Source organism: Eriocheir sinensis, chromosome 8 (genome assembly GCF_024679095.1).
Source record: "Eriocheir sinensis breed Jianghai 21 chromosome 8, ASM2467909v1, whole genome shotgun sequence".
NCBI lineage: Eukaryota > Metazoa > Arthropoda > Malacostraca > Decapoda > Varunidae > Eriocheir > Eriocheir sinensis.
In genome coordinates, this window is record NC_066516.1 from 11,351,029 (window position 1) to 11,363,037 (window position 12,009).

At 46.0% G+C, this 12,009-nt stretch overlaps 1 protein-coding gene and 1 long non-coding RNA gene across 3 annotated transcripts in view; one reads left to right on the forward strand and one right to left on the reverse strand.

The window, feature by feature from the left end:
• The window catches only part of LOC126995510 (N-alpha-acetyltransferase 15, NatA auxiliary subunit-like), an 89,626-nt gene that overhangs the window by 67,029 nt on the left and 10,588 nt on the right, over window positions 1-12,009 (forward strand). The window lies entirely within an intron of this gene.
• LOC126995515 (uncharacterized) lies at window positions 3,815-11,173 on the reverse strand. 2 transcript variants are annotated; one of them, XR_007750350.1, is made up of 2 exons: window positions 11,035-11,173; window positions 3,815-10,083 (listed from the first exon to the last, which is right to left on the reverse strand). It is a non-coding gene; the product is annotated as an uncharacterized LOC126995515 (long non-coding RNA). The 2 variants fall into 2 exon arrangements; XR_007750351.1 differs by lacking the exon at window positions 11,035-11,173 and adding an exon at window positions 10,579-10,715.

A 12,009-nucleotide genomic window follows, 5' to 3' on the forward strand; every position in this document is an offset into this window, starting at 1 on the left:
TATGGAAGGGGCGTTGAGGGTAAGGGTGGAGGGAGCGCGATATGGAAGGGGCGTTGAGGGAAGGGGAGAGGAAGGGGATGGGGAGGGGTGAAGGGTCCAGGCGGGCTGTATCTGGGGCGGACGATCCCGGATGTGTCTTGCCTCTGGCCGCTCAGGTTCATACCCCGCCGGCGCTCTCCTCCTCCTCCTCCTCCTCTTCGTTCCTCACCATTATCTTGTTTTTCTTTCTGATTCTTCTTTACCTTCTTCCACTTTTTATATTTCCTTTTATCCTTCTTCGTTCTCACCGTCTTGTTTTTTCTCTTGCTTTGTTCTTCCTCCTCCTCCTCCTCATCATCATCATCATCATTATCATCATGTTTTTCTTTATGTTGTTCCTCTTTACCGGTTACCTGCTACTCCTATTTTTTTTGTAATTCTTTAATTTCCTCTTCGTTATCATCAGCGTCATCGTCTTGCTTTCGTCTTCCTTTTTATCATGTTTTTTTTTCTGCTTTTCGTCCTCCTCCTCCTCCTCCTCCTTGCAGCAGCCCTGACCTGCTCGTGGCGTGGCATCCGGGATGTCAAACGAAGGTGCGGCGGGCAGGTGATTCGCGGCCGGGAACTTAAAACACACACACACACACACACACACACACACACATGCACAGTGAAAGCACCCAGCACTTCATCATGGGCAAGGGTGAGGTGAGGGTGGGCCGGTCAGTCAGGGTGAAGGGAAAGGGTGAATAAAAACTGTGAAGTGTGCTGACGTATTATCGGCCAAGGCAAACTGATTGACACACACACACACACACACACACACACACACACACACACACACACACACACACACACACACACACACACACACACACACACACACACACACACACTTTTCCCTTTACTATTTTTTTCTTTCTCCTCTACTACCTATCATAAATTTTCCTTCTTTCCTTCCCCTTGCCCTGAATTTCCCTACTTTTCCCCAACACTTGCTCTTCTTTGTTTCTTCCACTTACCCTAAATTTTAAGGTCTGAGGGGGGGGGGGGCATCTTTTTCAGGGGGTTAGAAAAGTAGAGTATTGTGAGTGTCTTTTCTCCTTTCTGTTATCTCCTGGTCTGTTTCCTCTTTGCTCCTCCCCCCCACACACCATCGTCATCACCATCATCGTCAGCACCACACACACACACACACACACACGCGTCGGACCCACCACATGGCGTCCAGGATATATTTATGTGGATGGGTTAGGTGGAAGGAGTCATTAGTGGCAGGTGGGCAGGTGGCAGGTGAGGCGGGACCCATTACCTCACACCCCGGGAAGCTGAGGGGCCCGTAACACCATATTTCTTGTCTACCTTTATCCTCATCATCATCCCTCTCCTCTGCCACACACACACACACACACACACACACACACACACACACACACACACATACACGGTTGTTAATATCGTTTTGGCGTCTTTTGTCACGTTGAGGCTGGGAGGGGCGTCTTGTGGAATATATTTTTAATGCCTTTTAATTTTAGGTGCTGCCAATAGCGCCAGTAGGCTTTCTTGGGGAGTCTCTTGGTCAACCCCAGCCCGTTAGTGGCGCAGGCGAATTTTATTTATAGTGGTTGCCGTGATGTATGACTTGCATGGTTTGGGCATTAATTTTTTCTCTACCCGAAATTGACCTGTCTTTCGGACTTTTGTAGGAGTAATGAGTACCGGGCTTTTTTTTTTTTTTCATTATTGTTTCCTTTTTCTTTTTTGCCCTTGAACTGTTTCCTCTACTGTAAGAAAAAAGAAAAAACGTTCAACACACACATTATAGAAAAACCAATAAGTAAATGAGTAGATAGAAATAAAGAATCAACATTACGAGCTGACTTGGTCCTTAATTTTTCCCTTACCCTTAACACACACACAATATATATAAAAACCAGTAAAATAAGTAAATAAATATATACAGAATTGTAGACAGACCATTACAAGCTCGACTCATTCTCGTAAAGTCAGAAATACTAAGTAACACCTTGGCGCCAGTCTTTCTTGGTACTAATTTCCCTTTCGTCTTTCCAGGTAAGTAACGGAGCGGCCCAGCAACACCTGAGCGTGAGTACAAAAGGGTGGGGGTAAGGGGATGAGGCGAGCAGACAGCAGCAGCAGGGAGGAGAACAGCAGGAAGGTGTTAGGTATAGGGAGAGGAAGAGGAAGGCTGGGAGGGGGACTGGATAGGGAGAAGAAGTAGATGTAGGAGAAATAGAAGAATGAGACGGACAAAGAAAAGGAGAAAGAGCAGGAGAGGGAAAAGAGGGAGAAGAATAAGAAGGAAAATAATGAAAAGGAAGAGGAGAAGGAAAAGGAAGAGAAGGAAATGGAAGAAGAGAAGGAAAAAAGAGAAGGAAGAGAATAAGAAAAAAAGAATAAGAGAAAAGAGAATAAGAGAAGAAAAAGAGAAAAGAAGAGAAGAAGTAAAAAAGTAAAAAGAGAAGAATAGAGAAGAAGGAAAAGAGAAAAGAAGGAAAAGATAGAGAAGAAGGAAGAGAGAGAGAGAGAGAGAGAGAGAGAGAGAGAGAGAGAGAGAGAGAGAGAGAGAGAGAGAGAGAGAGAGAGAGAGAGAGAGAGAGAGAGAGAGAGAGAGAGAGAGAGAGAGAGGAAAAAAAAAAAAAAAACGACACGCACAGACGAGAGAGAGCCCAGTAACCTTGAAAACGATACATGCAGACAAGATAACTCGATCACCATTGTAAATAGAGGAAGCTCCGGGAGAGGGTAGTGGTGGTGGCGGCGCTTGTACTGGTGGCGTCTCAGGAAGCGATTAGGCAAAGGAGGGGAGGACGAGGACGATAAGAGAGAGGAGGAGAACGAGAGCGAGGACTTTAGGATGTGGGGAAAGGGTCAAGTGTGTGTGTGTGTGTGTGTGTGTGTGTGTGTGTGTGTGTGTGTGTGTGTGTGTGTGTGTGTTGGGGGAAGGGGGTGACAGTAAAGTACAAGGCTGATAGGGTAAGGGAAGAGATGGTTTGGGGTGAAATGAAAAGGGAAGAGGATGAAATAGTAAGGCATGGATGGAAAGGGTTGTAATGGGAGGGGAGAGGAGGGGGTATAAAGAAATAGCATTACATGGAGAGGGTGAGGATGGGAAGAGAATGGGATGGGAGGGTATGGAAAGGAGATGGGATAGGATAGAAGAGCATGGAGAAGGATAGGATGGAATAGCATGTGATAGGATGGTATGGCGAGGAATCGGATAGGATGGAAGGGCATGGAGAGGGATTGGATGTGAAGAAAATGGGATAGGATAACGAGGAATAGGATAGGATGAAATGAGAATGGGGTGGGATGGGATAGGATGGAATGGGAATGAAATAAGATGGGGTAGGACGCGATAGGCTGGTACTGCGAGGCATAGGATAGGATGAAGGGCATTGAGTGTAAAGAAGGGTGATGGGATGGGATGGGACGTGATTGGATGGGAAGGAAGGGCATGGCGTGTGAAGAAAGGTGATGGGGTGGGATGGGACGTGATAGGATGGGAAGGAAGGGCATGGCGTGTGAAGAAAGGTGATGGGGTGGGATGGGACGTGATAGGATGGGAAGGAAGGGCATGGCGTGTGAAGAAAGGTGATGGGGTGGGATGGGATGGTGGGGCGCCGTGTCTCCGTGTTCTGGGTCATGGGCGAGGCTGGAGGTCAAGGTGGATCAGGTGACTCCGTTCTGAGGGTCACCGCGGCCCGACAGGTGCAATCAACACGTCCACTCGCTGAAAGTTGATATCGTGCTAAGAAAAAAAAAAACCTCCCCGACACTTTTTATTATTATTTTTTTTTTAGTTAACCACACTGTCACCCTTTATTAACCCTTCTTCTTCCTTTTTCTCCTCTGCCCTTTTGATTTTACTTACTTCTATATTTCCTTTTTATTTATTTTATTATTTACTCATTTACTTTTTTTTTTTGTCGGCCACAATATCACACTCCATTAACCCCTCTTCTTCTTCTTCATATTCTTCCTCTCTCTATTTTTTTATTTTTGATGTTCGCGTTGACTCTTATATTGTCCTTTTGTTTAGTTTATCTTCATCCCGCAAATCCATTATCAGCTTCCATCCTTTGTTTTCCCGTTTTTCCCATATGTCCTTCTTCTTCATATTCCTTCTGTTCATTTTGTTTAATTTCTTGTTCACATTGATTATGGTATTGTCTTTTTTTTTTTTAGTTTGTCTTCATCCCCAGAATCCCTTATCAGCTCCAATCCCTTGTTTTCCTCATATATACTCATTGTATTCACTCAGTCTCTTGTTTTCTATTAGTGCCCCTCAGCTTTTCCTCAGTCTTAGAAGTCACCCATCAACCTTCATGTTTCCTCATTTCTCCACTTCATCTCATGTCCTCACTTAGCTTTTCCTTTGCCCTTGATCAAGAATCCCCATTTTGACCCTCAGTCCCCGTATCTCCCATCTCGTCATATCTGAAGTTCGCGTTCGTTCACTATATTGAGGGTATTGCAACATCAGCGCTTCTCCTTTCTCAACAAATTCCATAAACGATCCAGCTACTTAATATGTTCCAACTGTCACCATCCCCTGCCCTGAAGCGCTCTCTCGGGACCCACGTCATATCTCAGTCCCAGGAAGTCTTCTCTCACAAGTTATTTATAAGTCCGGTCAGGTTTCAGTGAGTCATACAGTCCTTTCTTTGCTAACCTAGATATATTTACCTAAAGTCTGAAGCAGTACACAGTCCCTCCACTTCCCTCCCACTACGTCACTGCAATGTTGACTCCTGATCAGTTACAGCCCATTCAACAGTAAATTACTCTTCAACAGCATCAACAACAACAGCAACAACAGTATAGCCTACCACCACCACCACCGCCAGTACCCATACCCTGCTTCTTATCACCACCACCACCACCACCACCATCCAAATTTCGGAAATATTTGTTTTTCTAGTCACTGGTTTATCATTATTCTCCTCATACGTTTATTTCTTCTGATTTATGGATATTAGTATTTTACCATGTCGAGTTTTTTTAAGTATTCATATCCGTTTACTTCTATGTATGTGTGTATGTATGTATGTGTGTTTGTTTCTTTGTATTTAAATGTGTAATGTAGGCTATACGTCTTTTGTCTGTTTATGTTTGTATGTATAATGTGTCCTAGTGGTCCTGCTTTCTTGTGTGTGTGTGTGTGTGTGTGTGTGTGTGTGTGTGTGTGTAGAAGCGCTGATGTTGCAATACCCCCAATATGGTGAACGAACGCGAACTCAAGATGATATGACGAGATGGGAGACACGGGGACTGAGGGTTAAAATGGGGCTTCTTGATCAAGGGCAGAGGAAAGACGAGGCCTCTCCCCTCCTTAGTCAACCTCCCCCAACACTACTCCCCACTCCTCACCCCTTCTGAGTATCGGTCACGGCCGGCTTGCCTCCTATTAAGGTTTCTCTCATGTCTGCCTCGCTTAACATTCTGCCGCACTCCTGAACTCGCTCGCACAAACACTCACAAGCAAACTTTCCCCTAGACAACAAACAAATAACAAACACACGCTCCCACCGCCTCTGCCTTCCTTCCCTCACCATACTCTCACGCGCTCAAAGTTTCCCACACTCCTCTTCCCCTTCCCTCACAGTCTTCCTTTTCCCATTGTGTACCTTTGAAAGCTTCCACCAACTCTTCCTCGTTCGTGGTTTTCAATTCTTCGGAACGTTTATGCCTTTCAGTATACTAACAGCGACGTTCTTCCGCATTATTTCGTCTTCCCGTCAGCCCGCCACGTATAGGTACTCTCGTTGCTCTTTTTATTCATGGCCCGTCAAGGTCTTACCCTCTTTGTGTTGCTGACGTAGTACATGTGGCGTGGAGAAAACGTTTTGGTTGGAAATTCCTTATCGCTAACATGCACGACTTTTCCTTCCTTTGGTTAATCGTGGCCGTTGACTAGAGACCCCTTTGTGTGATTCAAGAAGATTCATAGCAAACCAAAGTGATACATGTTGTGTGGAGAAAACGTTTTGGTTGGGAATTTCCTCTCAAGAACCTGCACGGCTTTTCCCAGGAATCCTTTGGTAAAATTGTGGCTGTTAAATAGAGGTCCCCATGTGTGATTCAAGAAGATCCCAAGCAAACCGAAGTGATGTATGTGGCGTGGAGAAAACGTTTTGGTTGGGAATTTCCTCTTAAGAACCTGCACGGCTTTTCCCAGGAATCCTTTGGTAAAATTGTGGCTGTTAAATAGAGGTCCCTTTGTGTGATTCAAGAAGAGTTCAAGCGAACCGAAGTGATGTATGTGGTAGAGGGAATAACGTACAGGTTGGGACTCCCTCTCGCCAACCTACATGGCTTCTCTTTCCTTTGGGTAACTGTGGCTGTTGACTAGAGGCTCCTTTGCGTGATTCAAGAAGAGCTCAAGCGTGGCAGGGGGAAGAACGTATAGGTTGGGAAGCCCCCCTCGCTACGAACCTGCCTGTCTTTCGTACTCCTGTAAATCATGGCTTTTGACTCTTTCCTCTGTGTCATCTCCTCCTTCCGTGCTCTCCTTCCTTTGTCCCTGTATGCCTGGAGGTGTAGATGTGCAGTGGAAAAGCGTGCAGGATGGAAATTCCTCTCTGCGTACCTGCCGATCTTTCCTACTCTTCATAATCATGGTTGTTAACTCTGGACTCTTTGTGTTCGCTGCTCCTTCCCCGCCTCCCCCTCGTCCTTTGTCCCTCGCGAGCCTGGAGGTGTTGACGTGCATTACAATCATTAAGCCCGCCAGTCTCCGTGTCCTGGTGGTGCGAGGGCCTGTTCGCTCCTCATGTCCTGGTCTTTCTCAATCTTCCGCACAAGGGACGTCCCCCACACTCTTGGTTTCTTCAGTCCTCGGTCAGCGGTTCGAGGGTGACCGGGGAAGACCGCACGGAGGAAATACCTCCTAATTACGTAGTGTTCTGTTAGTTGTCCTTAAGACGTCCCTCTAGAATACGGGCCTTTCCCGGACACTGACCTTTCCAACTGTGTCCTTGTCGGCGCCAACGTTGCGAGAGATCAAAATTCCTCTCTCGATAGAAATAATGGTCCAGTTATTGCATCACGGCGGAGGATATGAATCTTGTCTCAAAAATGTATCCGCCCTTCGTCCTTCTGCGTCCTCTCTCTCCTTGTGCCCTTTTACGCACTCGCCGTCTTCCGACTTAACTCTCGCGCCCTTCATAGCGACGTCTGCATGTACTGTTGTTGTCTCCTGCTGGAATGTTTACGAGTACATCTCCGCGGCTCTAGTTGACGTCGTGTTGTTGACAGGGGACAAGGACAAAGGGCGAGGGACGTTTCTGGGCGGGCTGACAACTGACAACCAAGCATTGTCGACCTGCGTATCCATGGTTTCCTCCCTCTGTTATGTCATCCCCTTACCATGTCGTCCCTCCTGAGAACACGTCTTATCTTCACCGTTCCGCTGGAGTAGAGGTTTATGCTGCTTCCTTAGTACACGTGAAAGATGGTGGTATGCCCAGGAGGACGGGCCCTGGGTGGCTGATACAAGGGAAATAAGGCGTAAGTGAGAGGCGTAGGTCATGGAAGGAAGTCGAGGGTATAGTTTTACAAGGGTGGAGTGAGGACTGAGGCGTAGGGGGTTGTAGTGCGATGAGGAACTGGAGTACAAAGGAATATGGAATTACGTCGTTGTGTATGGGAAGGAAACGGATGATACAAGGGTGGTTTTACAAAATAGGAAGAGGAGGGAGACAGAGGCGTAGGGGGTTGTAGTGCGAGTACAAAGGAATATGGAATTACGTCGTTGTGTATGGGAAGGAAACGGATGATACAAGGGTGGTTTTACAAGATAGGAAGAGGAGGGAGGCAGAGGCGTATAGGTCGTTGGGACTGAGGCTTAGGGATTTGAAGTGCAATGAGGAACTGGTACACAAAGGAAAATGGAATCACCACGTTGTATATTGGAGCAAAAGGAAGAGACGAGCGTATATTGTTAACAAGAGCGGAGTGGAGGTTGAGGCATGGAGGTTGTTAGGGGCCGAAGTGGAGGCGTGGAGGAACTGTGGAGGAACTTGAATATACAGAGGAGTTGGGAATCACCACGTTCTGTACGGGAGGGCAGCGAAAGAAAGATACAAGGGTAGTTTTACATGAGTGGAGAGGAGGCTGAAGGGAGGCCAAGGCGTACAGGTGGTAGGGGCGGAGGCGGAGGTGCGTGTTGTACGATGGGTTACAGGTACAGAGGAAACAAGACATTAACGAGAGGTGGATTGGAGGGAAGCGATACTGGAGGGTTGTCTTACACGTCTTACAAGGGTGGAGTGGAGGCTGAGGCGGAGGTGGCGGTGGTGTTCCAGGTGGGCGTCGCCGTTGTGGGCGGAGGGCGGTTGGCGATGGAATACCCAGGGCGGGCCGGACCTTCATCTTGACCCACGTTGACCCTCGCCTCTTAGACTGATCTCCCCGCCCGGCATCACAAGTCTTGGTCACATCACTATCTGTACTATCTTCTAAACTTTTTTTTATGGCCAGGGATTAGCGGGCTTTTTATTATTATTATTATTATTATTATTATTATTATTATTATTATTATTATTATTATTATTATTATTATTATTATTATTATTATTATTTTTAGCCCTCGAGCTTTTTTCTTTACTTAAAAAAAAAAAAAAACATTTTTCTCACCTCCTCAACCTGGTAGCAGCGACGGGCCAAATTTGTGGCTTTACCGTGTAGCAGCGACGGGCCAAATTTGTGCCATGATATAAACCCCCCAAAATAGATGATGCATAAACCGATCACAAATGCTTTGATATATATAATGAAATGGTGTGCGTGAGTGATGATTTTTTCTCACTATCCTCGCTTAGAGAGGCCTTTAAGAAATATGATCCCCGCAGGTACCAGGTTAACCGTCATTATCACCCCCATCACCACTTACTTACACCAGGCAACACCAGTCTTTTTTTTTTTCGGCCACGTCATCTTCCTTCTGCTTCACTACTCCCGTCATCACAATTCTCACCTCTTTTACCATCATTACCCCGCCATCACCACTTCTACTAGGCAACTCCATCTTCTTTCTGCATCACCACTCCCGTCATCACAATTCTCACCTCTTTTACCATCATTACACCGCCATCACCACTTCTACTAGGCAACTCCATCTTCTTTCTGTCTTCAGCACCATTACCCCAACCACCCTCATCATTACCCTTCTGTACCCTCTTCACCTCCACGATCGTTTGCACCACCACCCGATGACTACTACTTTTTTCGTCATCACTACCTTTGTAACGTCATCATCATCACCCTCCACCACTACCACCATTCTTTCTCTTTCCATCACTATGTTTCCTTTGTTATCAGTCACCCGCCATCCACCACCACCACCTCCACAATCATTTCTTTTCCTATAGCCGCAAGCCTCAACACCGACCACCTCCACCCACCTTCACGATCACCACTTCTTCCCCATCAGCTCTCTCTCCACCACCACCTTCCACCACTTCTACTACCACTCCCAACACCTCTACTTACCATCAATTCCGTCTGTCTTCCTTTTCATCACCGTTCTCCACCACCGCCATGGCTACCACTTGCTTCATCACCACCGTTACCCTATCTCCATAACCACCACCTACACCACCACCACCACCACCACCTCCGGGCCCGCAACGTTCCCCCCTTCCTTGAAAACATTGCTTATGGAAAAGAACCAATCACTCATACAATTAGTCCGTCAGCGGGTGTTTTGAAAGCTCCTCCCGTGGACTCGGTATTGTCAGACGCTTTCACCCCTCACATCAGCTACTTCCAAAGGCCGAATAGGAGAGCAACCGGGTTCAAATGAGTGTTTTCTTAGGTTCATGACACAGAAGAAGGGTCAGACTACCAGAGGGATCGTAAAACTACCCTTGGATATGCTCAAAATTCCTATACGAAAGCCTTGTCAGATTCCACCTTTCACATCAGCTACTTCCAAAGGCCGAATAGGAGAGCAACCGAGTTCAAATGAGTGTTTTCTTAGGTTCATGACACAGAAGAAGGGTCAGACTACCAGAGGGATCGTAAAACTACCCTTGGATATGCTCAAAATTCCTATACGAAAGCCTTGTCAGATTCCACCTTTCACATCAGCTACTTCCAAAGGCCGAATAGGAGAGCAACCGAGTTCAAATGAGTGTTTTCTTAGGTTCATGACACAGAAGAAGGGTCAGACTACCAGAGGGATCGTAAAACTACCCTTGGATATGCTCAAAATTCCTATACGAAATCCTTGTCAGATTCCACCTTTCACATCAGCTACTTCCAAAGGCCGAATAGGAGAGCATCCGGGTTCAAATGAGTGTTTTCTTAGGTTCATGGCACAGAAGAAGGGTCAGACTACCAGAGGGATCGTAAAACTACCCTTGGATATGCTCAAAATTCCTATACGAAAGCCTTGTCAGATTCCACCTTTCACATCAGCTACTTCCAAAGGCCGAATAGGAGAGCAACCGGGTTCAAATGAGTGTTTTCTTAGGTTCATGACACAGAAGAAGGGTCAGACTACCAGAGGGATCGTAAAACTACCCTTGGATATGCTCAGAACTCCTATACGAAAGCCTTGACAGATTCCACCTTTCACATCAGCTACTTCCAAAGGCCGAATAGGAGAGCAACCGGGTTCAAATGAGTGTTTTCTTAGGTTCATGACACAGAAGAAGGGTCAGACTACCAGAGGGATCGTAAAACTACCCTTGGATATGCTCAAAATTGATTCCACCTTTCACATCAGCTACTTCCAAAGGCCGAAAAGGAGAGCAACCGGGTTCAAACGAGTGTTTTCTTAGGTTCATGACATAGAAGAAGGGTCAGACTACCAGAGGGATCGTAAAACTACCCATGGATATGCTCAAAATTCCTATACGAAAGCCTTGTCAGATTCCACCTTTCACATCAGCTACTAGCAACCGGGTTCAAACGAGTGTTTTCTTAGGTTCATGACATAGAAGAAGGGTCAGACTACCAGAGGGATCGTAAAACTACCCTTGGATATGCTCAAAACTCCTATACGAAAGCCTTGTCATATTCCACCTTTCACATCAGCTACTTCCAAAGGCCGAATAGGAGAGCAACCGGGTTCAAATGAGTGTTTTCTTAGGTTCATGACACAGAAGAAGGGTCAGACTACCAGAGGGATCGTAAAACTACCCTTGGATATGCTCAAAATTCCTATACGAAAGCCTTGTCAGATTCCACCTTTCACATCAGCTACTTCCAAAGGCCGAATAGGAGAGCAACCGAGTTCAAATGAGTGTTTTCTTAGGTTCATGACACAGAAGAAGGGTCAGACTACCAGAGGGATCGTAAAACTACCCTTGGATATGCTCAGAACTCCTATACGAAAGCCTTGACAGAGGTGTGTGCTTGGTTGCTGAAATGTGTTAAGATGATGACCGTCAGACTCGATTCTCTCCGTAAGCGCATTAATATGAATCAGGGCCCCGGGTGTTAGTGGGGAAATAGCGCGCACTCTTTTTTTTTACTTTATTTATTTCAGGCTCACGAAATGCAGCAACGGCAACGGCAACGGGCGGGTTTTGTTAGTTCCCGCGCGGACTTTCCTTGCGTCACGAATTATATTAAGTTTTCTGTGTCCGTGTGTTTTTTTCTTTCTCGGGATTGTGTGTTGTGCAACCTCATGGAAACCCGCCGTGGAGAGTAGCTTGTTTTTTTTTTTTTTTTCATTATTCCATTTCTATTGTGCGCGTGCGTGTGTTTTTCTCTTAAATTTTGAGGATGTATATATATCTTCGTGGATTCTTTTTTCTTTCTCGGAAGGAAATGCAAACTCCTCCCCGCTTGTAAGAAGAAAGAAGTACTGCATTTTTCTTCGATGCGCGCACTCGTGTTAATGTGGAAAACTGCGCATGTGGCGAGTTAGATAAGCTATAGATAAAGCAAAACAGCCGGGAATTACTGCTGTTATTACTACTCAGTCTAATCGAAACTAATAATGATGCTGATAGTAGTTGTTATCAATACTACTACTACTACTACTACTACTAC